The following is a 14267-nucleotide window of genomic DNA, read 5'->3' as shown; positions in this document are numbered from 1 at the left end:
AGTGGATGCCCATCAATTGGAGAATGGATGAATAAATTGTGGTATATGAATATTATGGAATATTATTGTTTGGTAAGAAACTACCAGCAGGATAATTTCAGAAAGGCCTGGAGAGACTTACACGAACTGATGCTGAGTGAAATGAGCAGGACCAGGAGATCATTATATACTTCAACAACAATACTATATGATGATCAATTCTGATAGACTTAGCCATCTTCAGTAATGAGATGAACCAAATCAGTTCCAATAGAGCAGTAATGAACTGAACCAGCTATGCCCAGCAAAAGAACTCTGCGAGATGACTAAAAACCATTACATTGAATTCCCATCCCTATATTTTTGCCCACCTGCATTTTCGATTTCCTTCACAGGCTAATTGTATACTATTTCAGAGTCCAATTCTTTTTGTACAGCAAAATAATGGTTTGGACATGTATGCTTATTTTGTATAATTTATAATTTAACATATATAACATGTATTGGTCAACCTGCCATCTGGGGGAGGGGGTGGAGGGAAGGAGGGGAAAAATTGGAACAAAAGGTTTGGCAATTGTCAATGCTATAAAATTAGCCATGCATATAACTTGTAAATAAAAAAGCTATTAATAAAAAAAAAAAAAGATTACATGCTCTTTGAATGACAATCTATTAGTTATTTCCCATTACATTTCTCATAAACATCTCAAATTCAATACTTCTAAAACCTCACTATATATTTGCTCTTCCCTCCCCCCTAAAAAATATCTCTCCTCTTCCTAACTTTCTTATTTCTGTCAAGGATAACCACTACCTCTGACCAAAAGGTGAAGAAACAGGCATATCCTCCCAGCATTTCCATTAATGAAGATTGAGAATCAGTCATCCTTTTCCCATCCACCTACACTCCTCTGGACTTCACCATCATGCCCAGGAAACTCAATAAACTTCAGGATCATTTCAACCCTGAAAGTCATACCTCATCTGTACCCCCTATTCCTTGAACACTCCCTGTGATGGAAAAAGCAAAGTTGAAGAGCTCTTCCCAGAACCTCCATTTAAGGAGAGTACTCAGACCAGACTCATTTCTCATATGGCTGCCCTTTTCTAGATTTTGCATCAAACTTTCCCCATCATCCCTCCACCACACACACACACACACACATACACACCCCTCGCTAGTTATCCCTCTCCCTTTTTAGCTTGTGTGTGTGTGTGTGTCTGCCCTATTAAATTCCTTGAGGACAGAGACATGTTTTTCTTTTTCTTTTCCTATTTCCAGCTTTCAGCACAGTTCTTGGCACATGATAGGCATTGAATAAGTGTTTATTGACTCATTACCCAGATTACCAAATTCAGAGACAGCTTCAACTTTCTTCTAACTTGCTCCCCCAATATCCAATCAATTGCCAAATCTTATCAATTCTACTTCCATACATTCATTCCCTTTGCTTCATTCACAAAGCTACTGCCCTATTTCGAGTATAATTAATCCTCTACTGAAATATTGCAATTGTGTTTTAATTGTTCTTCCTATCACAGATTTCTCCTTTCTTCAATCCATCATCCATACCACTATGTGCTATTAAAGTCCTTGCCTTGTCATTTCCTCAAGATTCTGTATTATTTCTATAATAAAATATAAACTTTTCTATTGAAACCCTTCACAGTATGATTCCACCTGACTTTTACTCTTTCAATTTTAGTTAAAATGTCCTAGTGCTGTTGCTCATTTATGACATTCCATTCATCTCATGTCTCCATGACTTTGTACAATTTATTCCCAGTGCCTAGAATACACTTGTTCTTTGCTTCCATGTCTTAGACACCTTTAAGTTTTAATTTATGTAACATTTCATTCATTAAGCCTTTTTAAATGTATTGTGTATGTGTGCATACATATATGTATAAATGAACAGGTATTCATATGTTTCTATGCCTATATACATATACACACTGACATGATACATCAGGCAGCTAGGAGGAGCAGTGCATAGAAAGAAGTCTTATCTTCCTAAGTTTAAATCTGATCTCAGACATTTACTAGTTATGGGAATCTGGGAAAATGACTTAAGCCTGTTTGCCTCAATTTCCTAAACTAGAAATGAGATAGGGAAGGAAATGGCAAACCATTCTAATATCTTTGCCAAGAAAACCCCAAGTGAGGATATAAAGAGTCAGACCTGATTGAAATGACTGAACAACAAAAATAAGATATATACATGCAGATGTACATACACATTTATATGTAATACACATAAGACTAATTATATATAAGCACATACATATTTATTTATATGTTTATTTATATGCATATGTGGTATTTTCCTCATAGAACATAACATATTTGAGGGAAGGAACTGTTTAACTTTATTGTGTTTGTGTCCTCATTGCCTACAGTGCCTGGCATATTGAATACAGGGAGTTAATAAAAGCTTATTGATGAATTGATACCTGTCAAAATAGATACTTTAGAATCCATGTGTAGGAATCCACGGGGACTCAAAACCAATGACTGCTCATATCACACTCAGTATATATCACAAATTAAGTGTCATTCCATCTATCCATAGGGGCAAGTCAATGGTATGAGTCAAAAGGGGTTAAATACACTGATGTGAAGTTGACGTTTGGTCATATGGGAGAGTTTGATCACTGGGAAACCAGGAATCAGAATAAGGAGAAAATAATAATATAGTAATATCTCACAGTTATATAGCACTTTAAGGTTTGCAGACTACTTCACATAATTATATTAACTTTCCTATAAACTTAAAAGTCAAGAATAAAGTCCAACATGTCTACAATGTAGCTACAATGGCTAAGGTCAAAGGGTTAATACAGCAGAACGCTGAACCCTGGAGAAATACCTGGAAAGAAGATTCAGACACTGAAGACTGTTGGCATATAGATCATGTCTTCATTATAACTGCTGATCAAAGACAAAAGCTTAAGAGGAGAAAGGCAGGATTGGGAACTGAATAGTTGATCAGGAAGATGGTTATTTGACTAGCTGGATCTCAGCGAGAAATAGAAGAAACATGGTCAGTTACAGGTTCCCCTTATAGACTGATAAAATATATTTGCCTGTATTCCTAAAAATTTAAATAAATGGATTTTAAATTAAATAGGAAAGGAAAAGGAGAAAATGTTTGTATATATCTATGAACTTAGATATCATAAAGCACAGCAACAATGATTTTGAAAAACTTCCCCTTGAGAAAATAAATAGATACTCTCTGAAGTACTCCCAGTGGAATAGTTCATTCACTTGGTGTACTGTCTGGTATAATCTAATCTATGTAAATTTTCTTATTTCTGTTTGTAATTTGGCTTGGGAAAATGGCTTTATTCATTATTCACTACCCTGAATGGTCTTTGTGTAAATAGCATTTGGTGGAAAAGGAGTCAAACCTACAGATATAGCTTGGGGAATTCTTTCCTGATTAAGGGATAGCAGTCAGGAAAATCAGCATGAACCTAAAAATTGTTTCCTCTAGATTGCTAATATTTAGAAGTAAGTTAGAGCAGAATGATATGATTCTGGACTAATATCCCCTTCTGAGGAGAACAAAGGAAGCTCTAATCTTCTGTTCCCTTTCTGAAAAGGAAAAAAAAAAAACTCCCTTGGACAGAAATAAGCAAGATTCCAAAGACAGGTATTTATTCTTCTCTATGAGTAAAATTAGACAAATCCATGTGGATGTACACGTAACGTATATGGACAAAACATAAATATGCACGCACACACATACACACACACACACACACACACACACACACACCATCTCTTCGCAGCTTTTATCCATTGTTCCTAGTATTGCCCTCTTGAGCTGAGATGAACAAGTCTGATCCTTCTTCTAACAGCCTTTTAAATACTTGAAGACAACTATCAGAACTCCAAGCCTTTCCTTTCTCTAGGGTACACATCTCCTCTTTCAATTGATTTTCTTGTGCCATGAATTTGATAGCTTTCACCATCCTAATTGTTATTCTTCCAGTTTTATTCGCTTAAATCTTCAACACTTTATAAAGAACTTCCCAGTTTCTTTTAAAATTGCCCATCTGATCATTTCTTATGGCACAATAATATTCTATTACATTCATCTATCACAAATTGTTTAGTTATTCTCTAGTACAAATTCCTTAGTTTTCAATTTTTATCTACCACAAAAAGAACTGGTACAAAAAATTTTTGCACATATAGATCCTCTCCCTCTTTCTTTAATTTCTTCAAGGTATAGACCTAGTAGTAGTATAGTTATACTATAGGATATGCACAATTTGTTAATTTTCTGGGCATAGATCCAAATGACTTCCCATAATGGCTGAACCAATTCACAGCTTCACCAATACTCAGTCTGTGGAACAATTGTCACCTCTTTTGTCATCCTTGCCAGTCTGTTGTTTTTTGTCTTTTGTTCTCAAGGACATCAGAGAGGTGGCACCATGATATGCAAGTGACTTGGATTTAAGTGATGAGAGGCTGTGCAAAATTACCAGCCTCTCTTTCTCCTCCAAAGCATCTAGATCCAATAGTCAGATATAGATCAGACCAAGTGGAGACGGCCCTGGTAGCCAATCTCATAGACATAAGGTAGAAGCTCAATTACTTTAATTAGCATTTCTCTAATTATTAGTGATCTAGAAGATTTTTTCCCAATTCGACTGTTGATAACTAGTTTATTTATCAAGAATCCACTGTAATCTCCCTTCCATGACAACCAGGACTTTGGTAGAAGTTTCTTACAATAACCCACCACTTAAATGAAAAAACCAAAGCTCTTTGTGCTCATTACATTTGAATATATAAAATATTAGAAAGGCAAAAAAAATGAGTAGGCTATCAAAATCAATTTACACTTTCATAGATAACTATAGCTAATAGTCTTTTCTCATTTTAATGGATGTTGACTTAAATGGGCAAGCCAACTACCATGTAAAATATGTAGCAATTAGAAGGCTATCACTAGATATCAGACATCATCTCCTATTGCCATCATTTTTCATTGCTAATTCTTTAAAGGAAAAGTATTAGAACAGTAATTCTATCTGGAACTTATGTTTGCTTTTCACAATTGAATAATCTCTTTGTTTAGCACCACATTCTTCAGAAATGTGAGATTTCTTCATTTCCCTCATGGGTTATATTGTGGTAATCGTATATCCAATTACATGAGGCATTTTTAATCAACTTTTATAATCATTCATGGGACCAACAGAGAACTATCTAGCTACTTTAATATGTTCTCTTAAGTATTCTTTATTTTTTCCTAAGGCAGTGAAAAATCAAATAAATAATACTTGGAAATTATATCTTTCTAAGTGCAAGCTTATATCTGTCAGAACTCCTGAAATTTTGGGCCTTCTCCAGTCACCAAAATAAATCACAACCAAGTAAGTAGCCCACTAATTACTCTAAAAGAAAGGTGGCAATTGTCTATTACATATTGACATAAACATGTGTACATATTCACCCACAGACATCTTAGTGGAGGCCTTCTGTGGAATGAAGACAGGTGGTGGACTTGACAGGCTGCCTTTGCACAATATGAATCTAACATTCACTTAGACTGACAAAGTCACTACTGTGAGGGAGTATTTAGCAGAAATGACTTTTTGAGGCAGCCAAATTGACAGACATGTGTGCCCCATGCTGGGTGGATAAAAAGCACAAACAATACTAATGTAGAAAGAGAATTATGCTTTTGCTGCTAATAGACAATCCATGAGAACTTTATAGAAAAGTGCATTCATGTTAAGTCAATTGGGTGACCCAAGCAAGCTAAATATTCACACTTTCTTACGTTTTTCTTGAAAAATGCTTTCACAGTGATCTCCAGGTTTTTCTCTCATTCAATGAACAGGGTTAAAAGGAATATGCTCAAATAGAAAGGGCTACACAATTTACTTACACCTATGCCCAGGATACTCAGTGGGAGCAACAATGAATTGGACTCCCCCTCTTAGACTACTTCTTCTTGTAACCCACTCTTACATGAAAAGTCATCAATAGTTCATTTAATTTATTTCTAACACAGCCACAAGCCAGCCAGCTATCATTCTGGAAAGGAGCATTCTGGGAAGACCACACTGCTAGAAATAAGTGTGCAAGACCTGGAACTCATGTGAACATAACCAGGTTTTTTTGGTTGGTTTTCCCTGCAGAAAGGGGAAAAGACCTAAAATCTACCTGTGAATTCAGGGAATTGTAACCTCAAAACAGACAATGCTCTATTCTTGCTCCAGGAATGACTGTACTACAGAAGCTCTTAGTAAAAGGTAGATTTCCTACTGGGTCAGGAATTTTTGAATGAAATCAAGACAGAAGAAGGGAACAGATGGAAGCCAAGGGCAAAGTGACTGGGGGCAGCAACAGGGAGGTAAAAGGCAATGGCAGCCGCAGAAAGAGAAAGAGAAACTTCTGCTGTTTTTAGGACACATGGTCTAAGGCTAGAGAACACTACAACTCTCAGAATCCATAGTTTGGTTTCTGACCTTTTCCCAGCCCTCCCCATCTCTCCTTCCCAAATCAGTCCAAATACCTGTCCTGGCCATGCAAGGAAGGATTCACAGAAAGCACTAGCTAGTGATGTCAGTCTTGAGAAGAGTAGACTTAGGGAAAGTAGTATTGTCAACTACCTAAAGGGCTGTTATTTAAAAATCTGAACCCAAAGGACAGAACTAAGAGCAATGGGTAAGAGGTGCAAAGGAGATGCAAGCTTTGATATAAAAAAAAATCTTCTTAACAACTAGAATTCACAGTAGAATGAGCTGAGAAAATCAAATCAGTACTCCCTCACTGGAGGGAGTGTATGTTATAGAGGGAATGTGTGTTGTAGAGGGAATATATGTTGCAGAGGGAATTCTTTCCAGATTGTTAGTTTGACTAGATGATCTCTGAGAAGGCAATAACATTCTTGTGTGATCCTGGAAAAGTCATTTAATCTCACTGTACCTCAATTTCCTCAGTGTGACTCTGGACAAATCACTTAAATTTCTCTGTGCCTTGGTTTTCTCATTTGTGAATAATAATAGTGCCTACCTCATTGGATTGTTGTAAAAAGTAGATAATAATGTAAAGAAAGGGCTCTGTAAACCTCAAATTGCTAAATAAATATAAGCCATCACTATCATTCATTCATTCCTTCCAACCCTGAGATTCTGTGCAACTTCTCTTACAAAGTGTACTAGATCTTTGAGAGGTACATAAATGGGGCAGCTAAGTGGCAGAGAGACGAGTTCTAGGCCCAAAGTCATGAATATTAGAGTTAAAATTCCACCTGGACCCAGAGTTAAGAAAACCTGAATTCAATTCTTGCCTCAGACACTTACTATTTGAGTGACACTGAGAAAGTCTTTTTGCTTCAGTTTCCTCCTCTGTAAGATGGGGATAAAAATATTGGCTAGCTCCCAGAGTGGTTCTGAGGATCAAATGAGGTAATAATTGCAAAGTGCTTGGCAAGATGCCTGGTATGTAGTAAACACTACGTGAATATTAGTTATTATTATTAAATGTGAGTTATATCTTCATACAATACCCTTCTCATAAACAATTCCATGTATTAGGGAGTACATGGATTATTAATCCTATTTCACAGATGAGAAAAGTGAAACTCTGAAGGATTAAGTGAGATTACATAGCAAGTTTTTATCTGAGACAAGAGAGCAGTCCCAATTCTCTTAATTCTGAGTCCATGACCAACAAAAAGATGCTTTCATCCATTACCACACCAAGGTACAATGTCTCAGACAGCAATAAGACCAAGTACTCCATGTATTTTTAGACTTTCTAGGCCCAGGATGAAATGAGAGGGCACTCTACTCTTGTAGTTTTGCAAAAAGTAAATCTTTCTTATCCAAGAACCAAGGAAATGTTTGAAGAAGGAAAATGTCATCTTCCTTCCATAGACCGAAGTAGGATCAGAGAACATTGAAAATCAGGGGAAAGAATAGTCAGTTCTTCAGCTCTTCACTAATAGTAGAAAAATTAAAAAATGAAATTAGGAGATGCCTTCTACATTGCCATGTCCATATATTCCCTTTTACTAGAGTGTTTGTTTAAATGAATTTTCTATCATTTAATATGTGGAGTCATGAGAACTAGGTTTTAATCATGGTTCTAAAACTTAATATATACATAATTTTTCCTTCAATAAAAACAATAATCTTATTCTCCTCAAGTTTATGATCTGACATGAATTAAGATTACTACAAATTGGCAAGTTTTATTTATGTTGATATTAATTAACTGTTTATATTTTGTTTACTCCAACAGAGGTAAGTTTTTTAAGAGCAGGTATATTTTTTGCTTTTTTTTAATCCTTGGGGCATAGCAAAGGGCCTTCCCTATAACAAGCACTTGATAAATGGTTGTTGACTGATTTCTTTTATGTTTATCATACATAAGCTAAGTAAGTAAACTTTATATTAAATATTATTATTTACAAATTTGCAAACATCCATAATAGAAAAAAATCAATAGCCAACATCTTGAGAACCTTACTTTGCATTTCTTTATGTAACCACCTTTCAGCTCTAAATATTTTGATAGGATAAAAAATGACTGAGTGATTTATAGTAACAGTATTGTCCTGGATAAAAACCTGTGTAACTAAAACTATGATATAGTTCCAGGTAAATAGCTGTGTTAATTAATTCTAGGAATGTGACTTTAATCGTCTTTATGTTAAAATATATTGGGTAAAAGGTGGCCCTGACCTATGATGCAAAAGCTAGACCTGCAAATGTAAAATCTGAAATCGAAATATTATGACCTGCTTAAGTCATAGGATTAAAATTGAGTCTCTTCATGAGCTAACCTTAAAATGGCTAACCATTTGCACCATGGGTTGACCAGCGTAAGACATACATAAATCAAGAAACCGATAAATAACTGAATTCTGTTAACTTGTGGCCTTGGACCAAATTGGGTGGACTGCAGACCACCATCTTTGTTTCTCTTAATACAGGTTCGTTTATTTACCCTGAAAGATTTCCCAGTTTCTGTTTTACACATCTAATAGTTAAATCAACAAGCAGTGCTCTGTGACAGATACTGGCTTACAAGAAAAAACAAAAGACTATTCCTGCTTTCAAGGAGCTCAGTCTAATAAGGAGACAATATGCAAATAATTATATTCAAAGAAGATATATACAACATAAAAAGATCATCTCGGAAGCAAGATCTTAACATTAAAGGATTTAGGAAAGGCTTCTCAAAGAAGGAAGGACTTTTGAGGGGAATTGAAGGAAGTCAAGAAAGTCAAAAGGCAGAGATGAGTGAGAGAATTCTAGTCAGAGAAGATGACCAGAGTTGGGAGACAGGTGCAAAGAACAGCAAGAACGCCAATGTCATTGGATCATAGAGTACAGTGAGAGGAATAAAATATAACTCAGCGCACCCCTTGAGAATCACTGTAGTCAAACATGAGGTGCTCTAGAATGTGTCTGGCAACTTCATACATTTCCTTGCTATTTGTCCCACACTGGGATCTCACTATCATGTTTTCCAGGCCATGCTGTAGGAGGTACCTCATATGGTACTTCAGCAAATTTCTTGGATGGGGTACAACTCACTAAATTCCAAACTGGAATGAAGTTATGGCATATTTCATTCTCCCTCTGAGGTTAATATGCTAAATCATAGGCAATTTCACAGGGCTATGAAACTCTAAGAGAATCTTCTGCTTTTAAAGCCTTCCTGTGTGCAAACTGGCAACCAGCATGCTTCAGCCACAGTGGAGCCTCAAACTCCTTCCATCTGGTACCAGTCAGGATGCTAGCAGCAGGTATTTGAATCAAGTTTAACAAGCCAATTACTCATTGCGGAAAGGAGACAAAAAATATGTGTGTGCCATATGAGGCTATATTACATATATTTCAATGTAACTAAAGCATGGTTCAGGTATGACAGGGAGGGATAGGACAGGTGCAAAAGGCACCCAGCAAAGTTTGACAGGGTTAATCAAAGCAGTCTCAAATTTGGGTCCTTGCTTTTTAAAGAGTCAGAAATAGCAGAGCAGGTTGTTAAGAGTTCTGCCCAGTGAGCTGGCTTGCAACTCATTTCTGGCCTGGGCCAGGAACAGTTAGAACCAGAGAATTGGCAAGTTTTGAGGATTTTTTGTTATTGTTGTTATTTTTAGCAGAAGGGAAGAATTGCTCAATTTTAAAGCATGACCTCTGAATACAAATTGGAAAAATCACAAGTCAGGACAGAAAACGTGTCTCAATTCACTCGGTCCATCATTACATACTCATAATTTTCTTATCCTGCACTTGGCACAGGGTAAGCATTTAATATATTTTGGTTGATTGGTAAATAAAACATAAAAATCTCTTGTGTGAACATATATATGTAATATATATATACATAAATATACAATTCTATATCATCATGATATTTTATAATCATTATAATATATTATATTACTATAGATATGGAATATAAAGTATATTTACATGAATTAACAATAATTTATAATACAGGATACACAGAATCCCCTACCCACAAGGTCTACATATCCCCTCAGAAAGAAAAATATGAGCATAATTGTTCCTAACAGAAAATACAAATTGTTATCTATTTTTTCTTTAGTTCTTTTTACACTTTAGCCATTCTTTGGATACACTGAGAAGAAAACTTCTATAAAGTTCTAACAACTTTAACAGCTCACTTAAATCTTTGTTAATAATTCTTTGACAAAGAGGAACATCTTTATAATCAATCAATCAAGTATTTATCAAATGCTTCCTATGTGCTAGGCTCGCTACTGAACACCCAGTGGCAACATTAGATTGGAAGGGAGGGAGGTGATGAGTGAAGGAAGGAATTAATGGAGAAAAGAGAGTTGAAAATTTGAAAAGGCATCAAGTTTAAGCTATACCAGATTCTTAAATCCACATATCTAAAGAGTATTCTATACTTGTCACAAATCCCTGGTATCTTTAAAAGGACTATTGAAATCTCTATAGAAGACATTATAATAATGTCAGAATAAGCAATAAGCAATTAAGCACAGATGGTCACAAATGGCACTAAAATTCATTACTGATGGCACTCTACAATCTCTATTCACCTATACATCCTTTTTCCCCCTGTCTCATCCCCTTTTCAATCCCTTCCTCTTCTTTTCTGCAGCAAATGCCTAATCAAGGTTTTTAAGCCTGCTATTTGTATTCATTGACACTCATGGTTATTGTTTAGTCCCATTGGTGACATTTAGGTTACTTAAACTAGTTATTTGAAGAGGGGTTCTTAACTTGAGGTTTGTTAATTTTTTAAAGTATATTTCAACTTTATTTCAATAAAATCAGTATCCTTTGTAATCCAAGGTATTAAGTTTTAATTACCTAAAAATATTATTGTGAGGAGGGATTTATAAACTTCAGCAGACTGCCAAAGGGATCCATGCTGCCTTCTCTAAATTTGCTAAGGAATATTAACATGAAAACAATAATCTTTATTCTCACTTGGCATGAGTATAGAAACCAAGAAATCTCATTTATTGGACCTCTGGAATTCTTCTATTTATTTGAATTCTGGATCATCACCTGGCTAAAAGGACCAGTTACACCAGAAATTCCCAAGGATCGAGTGCAGTTCTTTTCTGATTATGTCACACTCTTTACCTATTTATAGCTCCTAGCTCATGCCGTCAGCACAAGAGCAGACATTCAAAGAAAACATACTCATCGGCGTCTCTAGGGTTTCTGATGATCACTCTCAGGAGTCATTTGAAATAAAAGCTACAATTCTCTTAACAAGAATAATTTGTTTTCTCTTTCTCCCACCAGCTTTCTGAATGAATGAAGCTGTTGTCACACTGTGACCTTATGAATTGAGGAACCACAGGGTCTACCATTAAATTGGCTCCAATCAATTGCTAATCATCCAGATGTGGCTTCTAACATCAGAGCTAAAAACCAAATAAAGTTATCACACACATCAGCTCCCCCTTGCCTACCTCTCAGGCTTACAACTCCACCCATGTTTTGCAGACCCAGAACATCCAGGTGCACAAGCTGTGAGACAGCATAATCAAAGGGATACTGGGCAAGGATTACGTCCACCTGGGTAATCCACACCAGGAGAGAAAAGCTACTATATAACTTTTTTTTCCAGCAAAAGACTGTAAAGTATATGATGGATAGGGATTCCTGCTGTTTGAATGAAGAGTTGGAATTGGGCTTCAAGATCCTTTTCTGATTCAAGTAAATGGAAACTTCTCATGAAAGTGATTCTCTAGGCTTCTGTTCTTAACATAAGAATTTCTAATACATATAGACTAAATAAGGGAAGTCATAAAGAAAAATAAGTTTTGAGAGGATGGGATGGAGTAGAAGGAAATTAAGCAAGTTGGCAAGTGGAAACCAAAGCAAGTAACAAAGAAAAGAAATTCTGAAGGACTAAAAGTACATTTCAGCATGAGGGCAGCCTTGGGCTCAAGAACATAGCCCAGAGCACAGTATAAACTATGAAATCCCCTTGGCTGGTCATCCATTAACAAATGTCAAGTAATCTATGTCAATTGAAGCTGAGACACATGAAAGAAGACAAGGAGCAGGCAGTCAAGAAACAATCTTACTCATGACCCAGCTGATCCTATTTATTAGCCACCGCCTATTTGGAAACAGTTCCCACCAGCAACTAGTGATCTCACTTTCTCACCTCCATTCATGGTGCCAGAAAGGTTATTGGAGAAAAGCAGCTGTGGGAAATTACGCAGCAAGGACACTACTAATGCAGAATCTCATGCCTGGGGTATTCTGGTCCCTTAACAGATAGAACAGCTTCCCAAGCTGAACAATTTTATGGATGAGCATCTTCCTCAAGGTGAATATCAGGAAATTATATTTAGCATGGGGGAACAGCTAAGAACATCTAAGGTGGGAAGTAGAAAGCCTTAAATGGCAGAAAACCAGTATGGCTGGATCATAGATTGTGTGGAAGGGAATGAAATGTATAAAGACTGGAAAGATATGAAAGGGCCAAATTATGACGAACTTTAAATGCCAAATGAAGAACTTTATATTTAATCTTCAAGTTAACAGAGAAACTCAAGTTTTGACATCTTGCTAAGTTTAAATTATGCCTTAATCATTTTGTTTGAAGTGAATTCTCAGATCATCAGATCCACCCTTATCCAAAGGTCAAGCACAAAAACACATTCCAAAGCCAAAAACAAGTTGTTGTTGTTTTTTTAATTATCCATTGCTTGAATACAACCGCAATCCTTTCCTTCAGTGAAAAAAGTCTGCTGGCCTGATGAACTGGAAGAAGGAAGGAGTGCATGAATTGAGGGGAAAACAGGAAGAGCCTCCAGATCCCCATATTTTTTTTTCTCCTCTGCTTATCACTGGTGCTTGAAATTCCATTAGAGAGTCATTCCTCTGGAATACAACATTATTTCCACAAAATTCAAATAAACATCACAATTAGTAATAGGCCAGTAAAAGAAACTGATTGAACTTGTTTATTAGATCTTAGCCAGATGATAACTAGCTACGAGTAGGTTTTCATAAACAAAGAAAGGAAAAATAAGTCCAAAACACAGGCAGACACTGAGTTGATCAGTCAAAAATCATATATGAAACATGCTATTTGCCAGGTACTGTACTAAATTCTGAGGATACAAACAAAGGCTAAAACAGTACCTTCTTTCAAGGAGCTCACATTTTAATAGTTGAGACATTTATATGAATATATGTTTATGCATACATATGTATATATGTATATGTATACACATATGTATATACCTGCATGTGACTGTATGGATGGTATATATACAGGTGTATACACATATATACATTATATATGAATGGATATTTAAATATAAATATATAACATATATAGTATAATTACATATATAAAGATGATATATAGATCTGTGTGGACATATATGTGACCACATATATTTTTTATATACATACACAAAGGAGACTATGAAAAGATATCTGAGAGAGAAAAGCATTACCAGCTGAGAAAAACTCAAAAAGACCATTTACAGAAGGTGAAATTGGAACCAGAACTGAAGGAAGTTAGGAAAAAGCAGAGGTGAAGAAGGACATTCCAAGCATGAGGAAGAGCCAGTACAAAGGGACAGAGATGAGAGATGGGGCAGTAAGCCAATGTGGCTGGGCTAGCCAGAGGGAGTAAATGTAAGAACACTAGAACTGTCATAGGAGACCAGAGTATAAAATGTTTTAAGTAATGGGATAACTCTATTTTTGATCCTGGGGGTAATAGAGAAGACGCTGGAGCTTGTGAAGTAAAGCAATGATATGAA

At 35.9% G+C, this 14267-nt stretch overlaps 1 protein-coding gene across 4 annotated transcripts in view; it reads right to left on the bottom strand.

Annotated features, from left to right (window-relative positions):
* CCDC85A (coiled-coil domain containing 85A) overlaps positions 1–14267 on the bottom strand; it is a 226775-nt gene that overhangs the window by 118924 nt on the left and 93584 nt on the right. The gene's annotated exons all lie outside the window — the stretch shown is intronic.

This window comes from Sarcophilus harrisii, chromosome 2 (genome assembly GCF_902635505.1).
Source record: "Sarcophilus harrisii chromosome 2, mSarHar1.11, whole genome shotgun sequence".
Classification (NCBI taxonomy): domain Eukaryota; kingdom Metazoa; phylum Chordata; class Mammalia; order Dasyuromorphia; family Dasyuridae; genus Sarcophilus; species Sarcophilus harrisii.
The sequence above is the reverse complement of the archived record's forward strand: the minus strand, read 5'-3'. Positions and strand labels throughout refer to the sequence as shown.